A 19817-nucleotide genomic window follows, 5' to 3' on the forward strand; every position below is an offset into this window, starting at 1 on the left:
AAGACAGACATAGAAATAAAATGGAAGAAAGTTGAGAGTCCAGTGATAAACTAATACTTCTATGGCCACTTGATTTTTTAAAAAAAAATTTATTTATTTGAGAGAGGAGAAAGAGGCAGAGAAAGACAGGAGGAGAAAATGGTTGTACCAGCACCTCTAGCCACTGCAAATGAACTCCAGATGCATATGCTACCTGGGTCCTTAGGCTTCACAGGAAAGCACCCTAACTGCAGAATCATCTCTTCAGCCCATGGTCACTTGGGTGTTTTTTTTTTTTTAATATTTTATTTATCTGAGACAGAGAATGGGTGCACCAGGGCATCTAGCCACTGAAAATGGACTCTAGACACATGTACCAGTTGTGCATCCAGCTTCATGTCGGTACTGGTGAATCAAACCTGGTTCTTTGGCTTTGCAGGTAAACACCTTAACTACTAAGCGATCTCTCCAGCCCTCGCTTGATTTTTGACAAGAGTGTCAAGACAGCTCTCAGTGGTAAGGAATAATCTTTTCAACAATAGTGCTGGGACAAGTGGATAACCAAAGAATGGCTTCTTTCCTACACTGTACACAAAAATTACCTCTAAATGAAAGCTGAAAACTGCCAGATTCCTAGAAGAAAATACAAGTGCAAATCTTTGTGAGCTGAGGTCTACAAAAGCATAAGTGATAATGAAAAAAGCAGATAAATTGAACATCACAATATATAACTCAATGCTTCGAGGGAGATCATCAAGAAAGTGAAAGGGGGCTGGGAAGATGGCTTAGTGGTTAAGGTGTTTGCCTGAGAAGCCAACAGACCTAGGTTCGATTCCCCAGGACCCACATAAGCCTGATGCACAAGGTGGCACATGTGTCTGGAATTTGTTTACAGTGGCTGGAGTCCCTGGTGGGCCTATTCTCTCTCTATCTGTCTCTCTCAATCTCTCTCTCTCTCTCTCTTTCTCTCTCTCTAATAAATAAATTAAAATTTTAAAATAATTTTTAAAAAGATGGGCCAGGCATGATGGCACACACCTTAGAAAGAAAGAATGGCTCACAAAATGGGATGAATTTTTTGGTAATCATATAAGTAACTAATTGAAAATCTGTTAAGTGACTTATATCTTAAAATCTATAAAGAGCCCCTTTTTTTTTCACGTGTCCCTCGGTCCTGCCCGTCTGCAAGTCTCTCTCTCTCCTTGCGGTGGCGGCGGGAGAGCGGAGTCCGAGCTGCGGCATTGAGAGTCATGGCGGGACAAGCATTTAGAAAGTTCCTTCCGCTCTTTGACAGAGTGTTGGTTGAAAGGAGTGCAGCTGAAACTGTAACCAAAGGTGGCATTATGCTTCCGGAAAAATCTCAAGGAAAAGTATTGCAAGCAACAGTAGTTAGTAGCTGTGGGATCATGCTCTAAAGGAAAGGGTGGAGAGATTCAACCAGTTAGTGTGAAAGTTGTAGACAAAGTTCTTCTCCCAGAATATGGAGGCACCAAAGTAGTTCTAGACGACAAGGATTATTTCTTATTTAGAGATGGTGACATTCTTGGCAAGTATGTAGACTGAAATCACCGTTGAAATGGCACCATATGAAGCTGCCCATTCCACTGGAAGTCTGAAATGTCTCATGTAAATAATTTCCATGCCTTTTATAATAAACTGGTGATATCTAAGCAACTGACATCCATTGTCTCAAATTTAGTTTCACTGTACTGTTATAAATATTTCCAAATAAAATAATGTAAATGAAAAAAAAATCTATAAAGAAAAAGGATTTCAAGCCAGGTGTGGTGGTGCACACCTTTAATCCCAGCACTCAGGAGGCAGAGGTAGGAGGATCACTGTGAGTTCAAGGACACCCTGAGACTACATAGTGAATTCCAGGTCAGCCTGAGCTAAAGTGAGAACATACCTTGGAAAACCAAAAAAGAAAAAAGAAAAAGAAAAAGAATTTCTATAACGCAACAACAATAAAATGACAAAAACTCTTTTTTATAAATCTAAAATGGTTCTAAAAATAAATAATCCATTTAAAATAGATAAATCAGGGCTGGAGAGATGACACAGAAGTCAAAGGTGTTTGCCTGCAAAGCCTGCCGGCAGGTTCCATTCCCCATTACCCTTATAAAGCCAGATACACAAAGTGTTGTATTCACTTTTTCTCCCTCCCTCTCTCTCTCTCCCTCTCCCTCACCCTCTCCCTCGCTCTCTGTTTCTCATAAATATAACAAAAATAGGGCTGGAGAGATGGCTTAGCTGTTAAGGCGCTTGCCTGCAAAGCCAGAGGACCTTGGTTTAATTCCCCAGGACCCACATAAGCCAGATACACAAGGTGGCACATGTATCTGGAGTTTGTTTGCAATGGCTGGAGGCCCTGGCATGCCCATTCTCCCTCTCTCTCTCTCTCTCTCTCTCTCTCTCTCTCTCTCTCTCTCTCTCCCTCCCTCCCTCCCTGTCTCTGTCTCTCTCTCTCCCTTTTATTCTCTCTCAAATTAATAAATAAATAAATATATTTTAAAAATAAATTTTAAAAAATATTTTTGTTGAGTTATTTATATTTTTGGTTTTTTGAGGTAGGGTCTCACTCTAGCCCAGGCTGACCTGGAATTCACTATGGAGTCTCAGGGTGGCCTCAAACTCATGGTAATCCTCCTACCTCTGCCTCCCGAGTGCTGGGATTAAAGGCATGCGCCACCACACCCGGCTTAAAAAAATATATTTTAAAAGACCAACCAATTTAAACATTAGCAAATAATCTAAATAAACAAAGAAGACTTACAGATGACCAATAGCACTGAAAAGAAATTACATTAAAGTTCTCTAGATCTGTTTTTCCATAAACTCAACCTCAATCCCTCCCTAGGAAGGCATTCTCCTTTCCTAAAATTAAGACTCCTAGGACTAAACTTGAACCTGGCATTGTGGCTGGTTAGCTCAGCCTGGAAAACTTAGCACTGGGGTTGGTTAGCTCAGCCTAGATTCAGAACCTATAAATTACCCTAATTTAGGTTTGTAGGTGGGCTTTACCTCCTCCCACTAAAAAAAGATAGGAAAAAGTTAGTTTTTTACAGGCAGTTTCAGTTAGAAATTGAGGCTCAGCGAGAACCAGGAAATGCCACCCCACACGCCACCTCTCCCTGGCACAACAATGGAACTCTTGGCAGAAATGGAACCCGTGTCTGATCAAGATTGATCTACAGTGACCCCTGCTTCCCACAGTCCAGTGTGCTACCTGGATGGGCTGGCTCAGGTGGGCTGGCCCAGGTATGATGGCTCTAGGGTCCACCCTCCAAATCCACAAACCAATCGGGTCTTCCTGTTGCCTATGTGAGCTACTGTCTTCTTCCTGTTGCTGGCTCTGACCCCTGTTTCTTTCTGGCTCTACTCAGCTCAGTGTCTCACTCTCCTCACTTGAGCCACAGGGACACATGTGAGTCTGGTTTCCCCTCCCTCAGCCAGAGAGCATCAAACTGTTTCTTGGTCTGAGGAACTCTTCTACTTGACTCTGCTTTATAGTTTGGGGTAACTTCTCACTTTGATTATTTTTCTCTGGTCTCCTAATCTATCACATGTGTATTTCTCTTCCACTGCAGATCTACCACATGAGGTGGATGTTGTCAATAACTCTAGGTCTACTACCTGTATAATTTGTTTAAACTCAGGTAACCATGAGTGTAACTTTCTTCATTACTCATTTCTCCTCTGGATTTCTTGGTCCTTGCTTTGGTATTTTCCCTCTTATTTTTTCTTGAGCCTGAGCATTTGCCCTCCTAACTTCCCTCCACAGGAAAGCACATGGCAGACGCTATATATATTCCCTCTAAGTCTCCCTACATACTCCTAAAGTCTGCCTTTTACTGCGTGCAGCCCTGCGCTGGTCTATCCTTAAACGCTTTAGTTTAGCTCTCCTCCACATGCTTGCAGCTCTACTCCAGGTTTTCCCCCAGAACCTCAATTTCTCTTTATAAACCATGCCGTTTCCACATGACAGCATGTTTCATACTTCCCATGTGTTTGTGGTACTGTTCTAGCTTTCCTTCCTAGATCCCAGTCTCCCTTATATAAACCCCACAATATGTGATTTCTCCCTAAATAAACTTGATAATTTATAATTTATCCTTCTTGAATCCATCTTTATAAGTTCTTTGTTAAATGTAGAACAGAACTCAAACTTGGGGTTCATAAATCTTGGGGACCCCTCCTGAACCCCCTAAATCATGCATCACCATTTTTTCTCCTGGGTAGGAGAAGCTCTCTGTGTTCTCCCTTCCTTCTCTTAAGCTCTGGGTTTCCCCGTTTCTGGGAACCCTGCTCATGCTTCTTGGGCATGAGCCCTGTATTCCTAGTCTCTCTTTAATCATATCTATAATCCAATAAACCTTATTAACATTGGAAAAAAGAAATTACAGAAAGGCAAGTCAAAATTACAATGAATGGCTGGAGAGATGGCTTAGCAGTTAAGGCATTTGCTTACAAAGTCAAAGGATCCCGGTTCTACTCCCCAGGACCCATGTAAGCCAGATGCAGAAGGGGGTGCATGCATCTGGAGTTTATTTTCAGTGGCTGGAGGCCCTGGCATGACCATTCTCTCCCTCTCTCTCTCTCTCTCTGAAAAATAAATAATAAAATAAGTAATAATTTAGGAAAAAAGAAGAGAGGTAGAAACAGGAGAATATCTTCAAAGCTTGCAAATGGAGCAGTGAATGCCATCCAGAAACCTTTCCTTGTAATGAGGCAGAAGGCAAGGACTAGCATCTGAATGGCACATGCATGCGGACACACACACAAACACACATACACACCTTTAAAAAAAAATTAAAAAGACAGACAAAGATACATTTGTTAGAGAAACATGCTGCTGATAGATGTAAAATGCCACGGCCACTTTGGAAAATAATTTGGCAGATCCTCAAAAATGTAAAACCTGCCTTGCTATATATGACCTGGCAATTCCACCGGAAGGTATATGAATCTTCTAGATAGTTAAAACATATGTCTATGAAAAAGCTTGTTCACAAATATTCACAGCAAAGAGCTGAGTGTATCAATCAAATTGTCCTTCCTGCTATGCAAAATTAAGCCATAAAAAACGCAGTACTGATCCATGCTACAAGATGGATAAATTTTGAAACATTATGCTGAGTGAAAGAAGCCAGTCACTGAAGACCACATAGCATCTGAGTGCTGGGATTAAAGGCATGTGCCACCACATCGAGCTAGGGAAGAGCAGATTCTAACTGATGCAAATTTATTTAGGGGGTGAGGAAATATTCTAAATTGAATGTGGTGATGTCTGCATGACACTGTTGTCATGGGGCTCTGTTTTTAAAAATCTATATTTATTTGAAACGGAAAGAAAGAGGTAGACACAGAGGGTGAGAGACAGTATGGGCATGCCAGGTCCCCTTGCCACTGCAAACGAACTCCTGATGCAGGTGTCACAAATGGCTTTACATGGGTACTAGGGAATCAAGCCCAGGCCAGCAGGCTTTGCAGACAAGCCCTTTAACCGCTAAGCCATCTCTCCAGCCCTAAGGCTCTTGAACTGGCCCTCCCTCAGCTCCGTGGTCCTGGTTATCTCTCAGAACAATTCAGATAGGTCACAGAGAGTGGTGTAGATGATAGGTACAGTGTGTTACAGAGTGAAGTAAAACACTCACGAGGGGTCAAGTGTTCAGTAGCAAAGGGACAACTGTCCCAACCTAGAGTTTGGGTAGACATTTTTTTCTATAGTCTCTGCAGAAGACAGCTTTCCTGAAGGGCATTTTCTTACCCAGGCAACTGACAGGCCCATTTGAATTGATTCTTACAGGGGCTGAAGAGATTGTAAAGCCTATCTGCTTGCGTTTGAGTCCCCTGTCCCCAAATAAAGCCAGATGCACAAAGTGCATGCATCTGGAGTCCATTTACAGTGGCCCTGCTTGTCCATTCTTTCTCTCTCTCTTTCTCTCTCTCTCTCTCTCTCTCTCTCTCTCTCTCTCTCTCTCTCTCTCTCTCTGTCTCATAAATAAAAATACTTTAAAATTTTTATTAACTCTGTCAGGAGTCTTTACCAGAAAGCCTGTGGCTAGATAATAATCTTATGACCTGAGCAGGTCATAATGTCATATCTCCATTCACAGCCAGAGATAAGACTAAGATCCTATTCTTTTGACCAGTAATCAGAAATCTGGAGTTTTACTCCCTGGTTTTACAAGCTGATGATTATGAAGAAGAGGTCCATTTCTAATAACCTTCAAACCCGTTACTATCTAACTACCTACAAACCATTGTTCACATTCTTAAAATATTACTAGATTGTGTCTTTTAGATGGTAACTGAATTATATCCCAATAGAGCTATTAAGAAATAAAGGAAAAAGGGACTGGAGAGATGGCTCAGCAATTAAGACGCTTGCCTGCAAGACCTAATGAGCCAGGTTTGATTGATTGCCCAGTACCCACATAAAACCAGATGCACAAAGCAGCACGTGCATCTGGAGTTCCTTTGCAGTGGCTGGAGGCTCAGGCATGCCCATTCTCTCTGTCTCTGCTTGTGAAGGAATGAATGAATGAACAAAGAAAAAAGAAATGCAAACAAGGATGGCTACAGCCAAGACCATCAGAACTCTTCCTTAACCTCCTTTCTGTCTGTCCCAAGTGTACTACAGATCTTGTTCAGTACAGGGAGATACACAGACACTCTTGTCTTCAAGACACCGACTGAACTCCACAACTAGAGAGTAATGAGGCTTTTCTTCATAGATATAGTTTGAAATATTCCAGAAAAAGTCTCTGATTGGTCCTGATGAAATATTGTCCCCATTATTCAAGCCAGCTGCCACGGCCAAAGATATAAAAGATGATTTGGTCACGTTTTGGTAGGTGGAGGAAAGTGAGAATAGGCTGTTATTAGAAGCAGAATAAAGAACAGAAAAAGAGGGGCTGGAGAGATGGCTTAGCAGTTAAGGCACATGCCTGTGAAGCCTAAGGACCCTGGTTTGATTTTCCAGGTCCCACATAAGCCAGATGCACATGGAAGCGCATGTGTCTGGAGTTCGTTTGCAGTGGCTAGAGGCCCTGGCGTGCCCATTCTCACTCTATCTCTCTCGTTCTCTCTGTCTCTAATAAATAAATAAAAAGAAATCTTAAAAAAAAAATAACAGAACAAAAAGGAAGGAAAGAAGAGCCAGGTGTGGTGGCATACACCTTTAATTCCAGCACTTACCTGAGACCAACCTGGGGCTACAAATGAGTTTTAAGCTGGGCTAGAGTGAGACTCTGGGGGCGGGGGGGGGGGGGGGCGGGCAGATAAAGAAAGGAAGGAAGGGGCTGGAGAGATGGCTTAGAGGTTAAGCACTTGCCTGTGAAGCCTAAGGACCCGGTTCGAGGCTCAATTCCCCAGGTCCCACATTAGCCAGATGCACAAGGGGGCACATGCGTCTGGAGTTCATTTGCAGAGGCTGGAAGCCCTGGCGCGCCCATTCTCTCTCTCTCCCTCTATCTGTCTTTCTCTCTGTGTCTGTCGCTCTCAAATAAATAAATAAATAAATAATTTAAAAAAAAAAAAAAGGAAGGAAGGAAAAGAAGCCAGGTAAAATGGTTCACACCTATAATCCCAGCATTCAGGAGGCTGAGGTAGGAGAGACATTGTAAGTTCAAGGTCACCTTGGGCTATAGAGGAAAACCCTGCCTCAAAAGGAAAAAAGGAAGGAGGGAAGGTGGGAGGGAGGGAAGGAAAGAAAGAAGAAAGGAGAAAAGAAAAGACCCCATTCCTATAATCCAAGCATTTAGGAGGCTAAGGCCAGAGGGTTACCATCATGAGCTTGAGACCAGCCTGGGCTACAGAGTGAATTCCAGATCAGCCTGGGCTACAGTGAGACCATTTCTCAAAAAAAAAAAAAAACAAAGAAAGAAAGAAAGGAAAAGAAAGAAAAAGCTGGGTGTGGTGGTGTACACCCTTAATCCCAGAACTACAAAAAAAAAAAAAAAAGAGGAGGGTGATGAAGAAAAGAAGATATTGTCTACCTGAGGTTTTTGAGATTTGTAGTCTACAGTCTAACCCTAATTAACTTGATTCTAAATCACAGCCAAAACCTTATTCACAGTTTCCTAACTAAAAAGATTTGTACCTGAGCAGTGGAAACTTCCAGTTCATAGACCAACTGTGGGTGCTCACCCTTAACTGAGGCTGGCCAGCCACCACTCACAGCCTCTGTCGAGATGGGCCTATCCTGTTGGTTATTACACAATACAAAAGGTTACACAATTGCATGATTTCTGTCTAACTTTATGATGACATTTATGATTGCTTTTTGGTAATAACCAAGGCCAGAGTCCCTCTGATAAATTAATTTTCTTTTATACCACCCTTAATCATTCTCTTCAGAGGCTCATGTACTTCTGAATTTACTTGTAGTAATTCACCTCAATAAAAGGATCTTTTCCCCCTCTGCTTTAGCTGCACATTTATTGTGCTTCTTAAAGTCAATTTTATCAACGGAACTTCCGAAATTGCCAAAGTACAAGGATGAATGTCAGAATGTCAAGGGTTTTAAAATGAATTCTGACAAGACAGAAAAGGTCAAAGCAGGTTTCTTCAACATGTTCAAATGTGGTCCTGATTATAAAGATTTTTACAAGGAGTATTTAGGTTATCCCTTTAAATGACTGCAGTATTCTGCTATGCTTGATGGATTAAATTTTGCCGGGAATGTTCTTCTCTCTAGGGCTACCCCTTCTGGCGGCCTCACCACTCCTCGTGCTTCTGCTGTTGAGTTAGGTGTCATCTTATCAAGCCTTTCCTGGTCCCACAGTACATAGGTGGGTTCCCCTGCACATCCTCTCTCCATATTCAGGGTTTGCCTCCATTGTCATATGTATTACATGGCGCTGTGCCTCCTGCTCATCTGTGCATCTCTGACCATCTCTACGATAAAAATCAATGTCGTGGGGGCAGATCTGAACCTAGACTGAAATTCTAGCTCCTAGTATAGGGACCACAGACAGTAACTGATATGCATCTGTGAAGGAACACCGTTTGAAGGAATATTCTTCAAAAACATTGCCTTATGCTTCATAAAAGTGCCACAGTTATGGGAAGACAGAAATTTCCAAATAGTAGGACGAAGTTCAAGAAGGAATACCTCTCATACTATATAGCACATTAGTGGGACAATTGACAAAGTTTGAATCGGGTTAGTAGGTCAGTTAATATTATTGTATAAGTACTAACGCTCTGTGTTGGATTCATTGTGATATGATTTTGTAAAATTAACATTTGGGGAGCTGGGTGAAGGTCATAAGAGTATTCATCTATATAGTCATTTTATGAATTTAAAATTATTTCAGAATGGAAAGTTAATTTCTAAAAATAAGAACAGTATGCATTCGTTGACATAGGAATCAAAAGGATGAAAGAAATGGGTGGGGAGATGAAGAGTAGAAGGCCAGAAGGAATGAACCCCAAAAGCCAGCTGGTTTTTGAAAGTATAGCCAGATTATATATGTGTGTGTGTATAATTTTTGCTTTTGTGTGTGTGTGTAATGTGGTGTGGTGTGCATGTGTGGTGTATGCATGTGTGTATATATGCCTTGGCAGTGCCCCAAATGTTTGCCTGAGACAGGGGTTTGGAAGCCTGTGGTGGCCAGAGTGGAACGCTGGGAGTCCTGAGCGCTCAGTCATTCTTCCACCCAGTTGTTTGTCTACCTGAGCTTGTTTGTGAGCTCGAGCCTTCTTTTACTGATGCTGGAGCTTGTGGAAGACTCCTGGCTCTCTTCTCCCCAGCAGCTCTGGAGTTACAGGCATGCCTGGCCAAGCCCAGCTGTTTTCTACATGGGATCTGGAGATCTGAACTTGAGCTCTCTAAGGCTCTCATGTTTGTGCAGGAAACACACTTAATTGCTAAACCATCCCACCAACCCTAGACTAATATATTTGAGAACTTTTACAACTATAGGTACCTCAAATACCATGTTGTTACCTATATTCTTGGCAATCTAGAAAATGTTGTTGTTGTTTTGTTTTGTTTATCAAGGTAGGATCTCGCTGTAGCCCAGGGTGACCTGGAATTCATGAAGTAGTCTCAGGGTGGCCTTGAACTCACAGAGATCCTCCCACCACTGCCTCCAGAGTGCTGGGATTAAAGGTATGCACCACCACGCCCAGCTGAAAATGCTATTCTTGACCACAGCTTTATGTAATCCTTTCTTTGCTATTTAATCCTGAGCTTTGTTCCACACACTTTGCTCACCTCCTTTTAGCAAGTACTTACCAAGTGCTTGTGATGTGTCACACACTGAAGTATGCACTGGTGATGGATACAGAGGTAGTAAGATTAGATCCTTGCCCTCAGGAAGACACACTCTACAGGAGAGACTGAAGAAAAAAAAGCAATAAGTGCCCATATAGTAAGAAGTGTGCAACTGTGAACACAAACTCCAAATACAGACAAAACAAACAAACAAACAAAAGCATCACAAAAGGGATGATGTAGGGCTAGAGAGATGGTTTAGCAGTTAAGGTGTGCGCCTGCAAAAAAAACAACCTGGGTTTGATTCCCTAGTATCCACATAAAGCCAGATGCACAAAGTGGCACGTGCATCTGGATTTTATTTTCAGTGGCTAGAGACCTTGGTGTGCCCATTCTCTTTCTCTCTCTCTCCCTCCCTCTCTCTCTCTCTCTCTCTCTCTCTCTCTCTCTCTCTCTCTCTCCCTCTCTCCCTCTCTCCCTCTCTCCCTCTCTCTCTCTCTCTCTCTCCCTCCCTCCCTCCCTCCCTCCCTCTCTCTCTCCCTGTCTGTCTCTCTCAAATAAGCAAATAAATATTAAAAAAAAAAAGAATAGTGGGAATACGTGTTTGTTTCCTTGTCTAAGAAAAGGGGGAAGGGAAAGGAAGAAGGCAGCTGCGTACCTGCATTTATCTCTCTGTTCTTCATTGTGGGTTCTAACTCGACTAGCTACCTCATGTTGCTACCACCAAAGCTGGTGTCATTCCCACCACCACACCTTTCCTGCCATGATGGGCTATATCACATCCAACTATCAGCCCAAATAAACCTGAAGGTACTTTGGTCAGGTATTTTGTCACTGCATTAGAAAAGCAATGAATATACCCATATAATGAACTCCCCACCCCTAGCACTAAGCAACCACTGTCCTAATCTGGATGTATCCATTCAGCATATTTTATCACAAATTAATCATAAAGCTTGTGATATTTTGTGACTGTATTCTTTTTTAAAAAATTATTTATTTATTTGCACACAAAGAAAGAGAGAAGAGAGACAGAGAGAATGAACACACCAGGGCCTCTAGCCACTGCAAATAAACTCCAGATGCATGCACCACTTGGTGCATCTGACTGTGTGTGGGTACTGGGGAATCAAACCCAGATCATTAGGCTTTGCAGGCAAGCAGTTTAGCTGCTGACCCATCTCTTCACCCAAGTGCATTCTTTGATTCAACATATATTTTTTCAATGGGTTTTTGGAGTAGGATCTCACTGTAGCCCAGGCTGACCTATGTAGTCTCAGGCAGGCTCTGAACTCATCATGATCCTCCTACCTCAGCCCCTGGAGATTAAAAACTTGCATTGCCATGCCCAGCCAACATATTTTTCAAAGTTCATCCACATTGTCACATAAATAAGCATTTCTTTCCTCTTTATTGCCAGATAATATTCCATTGTATGGATATATCACATTTTTATTATTTATGCATCCATTGATAGATAACTTGGGTTTTTCTGCATTGTATCTATTATTAATAATATCACTATAAACATTCAAATCATTCAGCTTTATGGGCATACATTTCCATCACTCTTTTTATATAACATAGAGAGAAGCCAGGCATGGTGGCACACGCCTTTAATCCCAGCACTCGGGAGGCAGAGGTAGGAGGATTACCATGAGTTTGAGGCCACCCTGAGACTCCATAGTGAATTCCAGGTCGGCCTGGACTAGAGTGAGACCCTACCTCAAAAAACCAAAATTTAAAAAAAAAAAAAAAAGATATAGAGAAAACAGAGAGAGAGAGAGGCAGAGAAAATGCATGGGCAGTAGGGCCTTTTGCTACTGCAAAAGAACTCCAGATACGTGTACCACATACTGCATATGGCTTTACATAGATACTGGGGAATTAAATCTGGATCTTCTGGCTTTGCCAAGCTACTTTAAGCACTGAGCTATTTCCCCAGGCTCTTCTTACACTTGTATATTCTTAGAAGTAGAACTTCTAGATCAGATGGTAACTATATGTTTGCTTTTAACAGAAATGTCAAACTATGCTCTAAAAGTTGCTGCACCACATTTCATATTTCCATCAATAATGTGTAAGAGTTCCAATTTTTCCACACATCTACAAACAGTTGTGTTGTTGCCAGTCTTTTTAAGTATTGCCATTAGTGCGCAGAAAGTTTATTGATTTCTGAGGACTTGCTATAGAAAATAACCACAACCAACATGGCTCCAAGAAACAAATGTACTTGAGAGGCAGAAGTAGAAGGATTACTATGAGTTCAAGGCCAGCCTGGAGCTACAGAGTTCCAGGTCAGCCTGGGCTAGAGTGAGACCCTACCTCAAATTTAAAATGTGGGGGGGGGGAGGAGCTGGATAGATAGCTTAGCAGTTAAGGCGTTTGTCTGCAAAGCCAAAAAATCCCAGTTCAATTCTCTAGGACCCATATAAGCTGGATGCACAAGGGAGCATATGTGTCTGGATTTCGTTTGCAGTGGCTGGAAGCCCTGGCATGCCCATCCTCCCCCCCCCCCATTTCTCTCTCTCTGTCTGTCTCCTCTCTCTGTCTCTCTCTCTCTAAGAAAGAAAGAAAGAAAGAAAGAAAGAAAGAAAGAAAGAAAGAAAGAAAGAAAGAAAGAAAGAAAGAAAGAAAGAAAGAAAGAAAGAAAGAAAGAAAGAAAGAGAGACAGAGAAAGAAAAGAGGACTGGAGAGATGGCTTAGCGGTTAAGCGATTGCCAGTGAAGCCTAAGGACCCTGGTTTGAGGCTTGATTCCCCAGCACCCACATTAGCCAGATGCACAAGGGGGTGCACACATCTGGAGTTCATTTGCAGTGGCTGAAGGCCCTGGTGCACCTATTCTGTCTCTCTCTCTCTCCCTCTCTCTCTCTCTCTCTCTCTGTCTCTTTCTTTCTCTGTCTGTCTCTCTCAAATAAATAAATAAAAATAAACCAAAAAAATTTTAAAAAGAAAAGAACTGGGCATGGTGGTATATGTCTTTAATCCGAACACTCAGGAGGCAGAGGTAGGAGGATTGCCATGAGTTCAAGGCCACCCTGAGACTCCATAGTGAATTCCAGGTCAGCCTGGACCAGAGTGAGACCCTACCTCGAAAAACTGAAAGAAAAAAAAAAAAGAAAGGAAGGAAGAGAGAGAGAGAGAGAAGGAAGGAAGGAAGGAAGGAAGGAAGGAAGGAAGGAAGGAAGGAAGGAAGGAAGGAAGGAAGGACAAAAGAAACAGAAATTAATTATTCTCTTGCAGTTTGGGGGCTAAAAAGTCTGAAATCAAAGTAGCAACAGGACCATGCTCTCTCTGAAGGCTCTAGGAAAAAACTGCTGCATGGTTATCTCTGTCCCATGTGTCATCAGTAATAGTAATCTTTTGGCTCACAGATGCATTAATCCAGTCTCTGATTCATCACATGACATTCTTTGCCTCAGTCTTTTTTCTCCAGGCATATTATATTAGGGCCCACTCTAACCCAGTATAACCTCATCTTGATGTGATTATATCTGCAAAAACCCTATTCCCAAATAAGGCCATAGTCACAGGTGCGCAGCAACATATCTATTAGGGGGACATAAATCAACTGATAACTAAAGTACTTTTTACTTTTTTATAGCTCCCTATAAAACAGAAAAGTTTGTTGTTTTTTCTTTTTGATAACTTTTATATGTGCATATAATGCATTTTAGCATAATCCCTTCCTATCACTCTCTGGTCCTCCCTCCCCAATACCTCTTTCCACTGAACCCCTTCCTCCCTCCAACCAGTCCATGTCCTGTTTTGATGTCTTTTTGCCTTTAACTTTCCTTCATCATCCATGATGACATGCTGATGGGCCCAGTCTTGTACAAACAACAACAGCTGCTATAACAGCCACCTCTCTTCTGGGCTACAATACTCCACAGCACTCCTCCCCATCCTCCAGCTCTTACACTCTTTCCATTACCTCTTCCACAAGGTTCCCTGAACCTTGGCAGGTGTAAGAGAGATGTCTCATTTAATGCTGAGTGTTTAACTGTCACTTCTTAGTACTTTTTTTTTTCTGGTTTTTCAAGGTAGGGTCTCACTCTGGTCCAGGCTGACCTGGAATTAACTCTGTAGTCTCAGGGTGGCCTCAAACTCATGGCAATCCTCCTACCTCTGCCTCCCGAGTGCTGGGATTAAAGGCGTGCGCCACCACGCCCAGCTACTTCTTAGTACTTTAATGTGCTTTGAGATTCCCCAGTAGTCACTGACATCTGCAAAAAGAAGCTTCTCAGATCAAAGTGAGAGCAGGGCTGGAGAGATGGCCTAACAATTGAGGCGCTTGCCTGTAAAGCCTAAGGACCCATGTTCAACTCTGCAGATCCCACATTAGCCAGGCACACAAAGGTGAGGCAAGTGAAAGGTTGTACATGCCCACTAGGTGACAAGCATCTGGAGTTCCAGTGCAGTGACTGAGGCCCTGGCATGCCAATTCTTTCCCTGTCTCTCTGTGTCTCTCATTCACTGGCTCTCTAAAACTAAAATTAAAATAAAAAGTGAGAGCAGTACTACTCTGTGAGCATGAACATAAGTATTTAGAGTGCATTTTGATGGGTATAAAATATCCATTTATCCAAACAACAGTAGTAGCTTCCCCCCTAGCACCTATGACCTTCCAAGACACAGGCTTTTAACCAGGTTTTCAGACCGGGCATGAATTCCCTCCTGTGGAGCAGGCTTCAAATCCAATCAGAGAAAAGTTGGTTACCCCCATTAACAGCCATGTCACTATTGCACTGATGGGCTCCTCTTGACTAGATAGTAGTGTGTAGTTTATAGGGTCCACAGCTGGGTAAGACTGCTGATGGCTTTTCTCCCCTAGCAGCCTGCACAGCACTTTCCAGCACTATGGCAGCTAGCCATCAGAGAGGAGGCTTCCAGGGCAGTACCAGCTTGATTTCACAGTGTCTATGGGCCAACACAAGAAACACAAAAGCTTTTTGTTGGTGTTGTTTCTTGTGTGTGTGAGTGTGCGTGTGTGTGTGTGTGTTCACATGTGTGCATGTAGACACTGAAAGACAACCTCAGATGGTCCTCAGGACCAGTCATGTCTTTTCGAAACAGGGTCTCTTACTGGTCTGAAGCTCACCAACTAGGATCAAGCTGCCGAGCTCCAGTAATCTTCCTGCCTCCACCTCTCCAGCATCTGGATTACAACAAGCACATGCAAACAAGCCTAGCATTTTTACATGGGTTCTGGGGATCAAACTCAGGTCTGCGTGCCTGGAAGCACTTTACCCACTGAGCTATCTCCCCAGCCCCAAAAGTTATTTTTTTATTTTGATGAAGTCCAATTCAACTATTTTAGTTAACTGTGCTTTTGTTATTTTATGTCTGTAAATTGAATTTTGAACTGATACATAAAACATAAAAAATGTGCATACTAATGGGGTATCATGTGACGGTTTGATTTGGACATATAGTGTAATGTTTAAGTCAGATTCAACATATCTATAGCTTTAGGAATTTGTCATTTAATTTCTTTGTGATAAAAAATTTCAAAACCTGTCTTCTAGTTTTTAAATGCACAATGTATTATTAGTAGTCATCTTACCATGCAATAGCACACCAGAACTTCTTCCTCCTACCTAATTGTAATTTAGGCCCCACTGATCAAACTTACCCCACCCATTTCTCCCCACTAGACTCTCCAGCCTCTGACCAACATTCTACTCTCAATTTTCATTAAGTAGATTTTTTTAATATATTCCACATACAAATGAGAACATATAGCTTTTGTCTTTCTGTGCCTGGCTTATTTCATTTAATATAATTGATCTCTAATTCTATACATTTTGCTTCAAAGGACAGTATTTCATTCTTTGCTGTGACAAAATAATTTTCTATTTTGTATATGTATCACATTTTCTTTATTCACCATTCAAAAGACACTGGTTACCTCCATTCCTTATCTACTATGAACAGGACTGCAGTAAACAAAGGAGCACCAGTGACTTCTATCTTCTATAGTCTCGATGTCATATCCAAGAAATTACTGACTAGTCCAAGATAATAAAAAATGTACTGATGTAAATTTCTTCCAAGAATTATATAATTTTATACCTTAAATTGTGGCTTCTGTTCTATTTTTAATTTAATTTTGTGTTTGGTGTGAGGTATGTATCTAAATTGACCAAAAATGTAAAAGACTGTTACTGGACTCTCAATTCTATTCTATCAATCTACATATTTATTCTTTCTTTCTTACTACACTATCTTGAATATTGTTGCTTTCAAACCAAGACATATGAACCCTCCAACTTCTATTTTTCAAAATTACTTTTGAGTTCTTTACTTTTTCAAATGAAATTTTAGGATCAGGTTATAAATTTCTACAAAAAGCTAGCTTGTATTATATTTTTATGGGATTTGTGTTGAGTCTGAAGATCAATTGAAAAGTATTCCCATTTTAATAATATTGTCTTCTAATAGGCATACAATGGATGTCTTCTGTTTACTTAAAGTTTTAAATTCCTTTCAACAAAGTTTTGTGACCTTTTTTTTAATTTTTATTTATTTATTTGAGAGCGACAGACACAGAGAGAAAGACACATAGAGGGAGAGAGAGAGAATGGGCGGGCCAGGGCTTCCAGCCTCTGCAAACGAACTCCAGACGCGTGCGCCCCCTTGTGCATCTGGCTAACGTGGGACCTGGGGAACCGAGCCTCGAACCGGGGTCCTTAGGCTTCACAGGCAAGCGCTTAACCGCTAAGCCATCTCTCCAGCCCAGTTTTGTGACTTTTAATACACAGTTCTAACATCTCTCATTAAATCTACTTAACTATCTTTTTTTTTTTTAATTTTAAAGAGAGAGAATTGGCACACCAGAGCCTCAGTCACTGCAATCAGACTCCAGGTGCCTTCACCATCTAGTGGGCATGTGCAGCTTGCCTCACCTTTGTGCATCTGGCGTACGTGAAATCTGGAAGGTCACCCATTCTCTCTCTGTCTTTTTAACTCCTTCCCTCTCTCTGTCTCTAATAAATAAATAAAAATAAAACTTTTTTAAAAATTACTGTGGTAAAAATGCAAAGAATGAATCAGAGAGTACGACATGGATGAAGGAGAGCCAGTTAAGGGTTAGCAAGAAATTATTCAGACAATGGATGACAAGTTATTGAACTAAGATTATGACATAAAGAGGAAAGAACAAAATAAAAAATATATACAAGAAGGAATATCACCAAATATGAAAATTACTTTAATGTAGTGAGGAAGTCTGGAATAATTCTAGTATTTCAGAACTGAGTTACTGGATACATAGAGACAATTTATTGAAACAAGAGAAAAATGATAAAATTGCATATAGAGTAGGTAATGATTTGGGTTGTTTTCAATTGGGTATTGGGCCACAGTCTGTGTAGATTTTTATTAGTATATGAGTATACACATATACTGGAGAAGCTGGAAATATCAATGGAACACATTTAGAGAGAAACAGAGTAAATCCCACATTAGCCAGACGCACAAGGGGGAGGCAAGCGCAAGGTCACACATGCCCACTAGGTGGCACAAGCATCTGGAGTTCTATTTCAATGACTCAGGCCCTGGCAAATTCTCCCTCTAGTAAAAAGAAAAATTAAAAAGTAAGAGAACAAGGCTAAGGAGGGAAAGTGGGGATGATGGACAAGGAGACAGCAGATAATCACAGCAAGGGGACTCATTGAGAAAGAAAACTTATAACAGGAGAAGCTCAAAGGCCTTGTACACAGAAAAATCACTTCAAGAAGAAAGGAGACATCAACAAGTGAATGCCAAAAGAAAGTAAAATTTCCCTACCACTTGAGAATGAAACATATATGACTTTCTTCAAAAATTTTTAAAATATTTTATTTTCATTTATTTATTTGACAGAGAAAGAGGGAAGGAGAGTGAGAGAATGGGTGCTCCAGGGCCTCTAGCCACTGCAAACGAACTCCAGACTTGTGTGCCCCCTTGTGCACCTGGCTAACATGGGTCCTCGGTATTCAAACCTGGGCCCTTTGGCTTTGCAGGCAAATGCCTTAACTGGCCCTCAAAAAATTTATTTTTCCAAGGTAAGATTTCACTCTAGCCCAGGCTGACCTGAAATTCACTATATAGTCTCAGGGTGGCCTAGAACTCATAACAATCCTTCTACCTCTGCCTCCCAAGTGCTAGGATTAAAGGCATGCCCCACCACGCCCAGCTCAAATGTTTTCTGATAGCTTTCTGGAAAACATTTATTTGTGATCGATAAGTTTCAGGTGAACACCTCTTTTTCTTTCCTATAATCTGATATTGACACCTACCTTTTGTACCTGTCAGGCATCTCCTTCAAACTGCAGAAGAAGCTGGTCTGCTTTCACAGGTCCAAGCAGAGAGAGAGAAAGCCACAAGCCAACAAAACAAAAGCCACACGACACAACACACTTCAGGAATTCAAGATGGACCTCAGGTACTTAACGTATCTTTAGAGTGAAATTTCAAATCCACCACCACACTTTAGGGCTGAACCCCAGGATCCGCCCAGTGATACCTCCTCCAGCCAGGTAGCTGGAAATATAAGAAGCTTTAATGAACTCCTGAATCTACTGGGGGACATCCATTCAAACAACCATACCTTATGAATATCAAACTTCAGGGATACTAAAGTCCTCCATTTTCCCAGTCCTAGCTCAGCATGTAGAGCCCCAGCAAAATCAGTTCACCTTCTTAAAAGAAAATAATTATTTTTTCAAGTCTTTTAAATCAATGGGCTTGTTTTCTTTTTCATAAATCAACAGATTTCTTTTATTGTATATTTGACCTTTTACTTATTTATTTTAAAGAGCTCATCTAAAAATCTTTAAAAATTTAAATACCAAATTCACATATTCCAAATTTGACTATGATAAAAATTTGATTTAGAATTGATGCAATTAGAATTGTATAATAGAGCTGGGCATGGTGGCGCACGCCTTTAATCCCAGCATTCAGGAAGCAGAAGTAGTAGGATCGCCCTGAGTTCAAGGGCAGCCTGAGACTATATAGTGAATTCCAGGTCAGCCTGGACTAGAGTGAAACCCTACCTGGGGGTGGAGGGGAGAACTGTGTAACAGAAATCCACCCCCTCCATTCTAATGGAACATTTCTGCATTGTTTTTACATGTGTGCATCTATATGAGTGTTCATATGTAACAGAAATCCATCCCTCCATTGTAATGGAACTTTTCTGCATTTTTTACATGTATGCATTTGTATGAGTGTTCATATGCACGTGGTAGCCAGAAGTTTGCTCTCCACCTAATCAATGGAGACAGTGTGTCTTACTGAACCCAAAGCCCACCTATTCAGCTAGCCTATCTAGCCAGCTTGCCTCAGAGACCCACTTTCTATTTCCTGAGTGCTGAGATTGCAGGCATATATGGCCACGTTTGGCATTTATGTGGGTGCTGGGCATCCAAACTCAGGTCCCCAAATTCATGCATCAAGCACTTGACTGAGTGAGCCATCTTCCTCAGCCCAAGTCTTTCTGTATTTTAAAAGCCAAAGCAGACTTCCAGGTTCCAGGACCAAATGTACATGACCTGAAAGTTGTCCGCTTGTAACAATGCTGAATGATGCTGCTTCTTCTTAATAAGCACATGAAAAGATGTT

General features: G+C 41.4%; 1 long non-coding RNA gene and 1 pseudogene across 1 annotated transcript in view; one reads left to right on the plus strand and one right to left on the minus strand.

Annotated features, from left to right (window-relative positions):
- The window catches only part of LOC123460158, a 31614-nt gene extending 12974 nt beyond the window's left edge, over positions 1-18640 (minus strand). The window contains exons 1-3 of the long non-coding RNA XR_006636820.1: positions 18491-18640; positions 10229-10332; positions 8087-8188 (exon numbers count right to left, since the gene is read on the minus strand). This is a non-coding gene — a long non-coding RNA (uncharacterized LOC123460158). The remainder of the gene's footprint in view (positions 1-8086; positions 8189-10228; positions 10333-18490) is intronic.
- On the plus strand, positions 1170-1657 carry LOC101615167 (annotated as a pseudogene).
- Positions 18641-19817: the final 1177 nt, after the last annotated feature.

The sequence above is a fragment of the Jaculus jaculus genome, chromosome 4 (assembly GCF_020740685.1).
Source record: "Jaculus jaculus isolate mJacJac1 chromosome 4, mJacJac1.mat.Y.cur, whole genome shotgun sequence".
NCBI lineage: Eukaryota > Metazoa > Chordata > Mammalia > Rodentia > Dipodidae > Jaculus > Jaculus jaculus.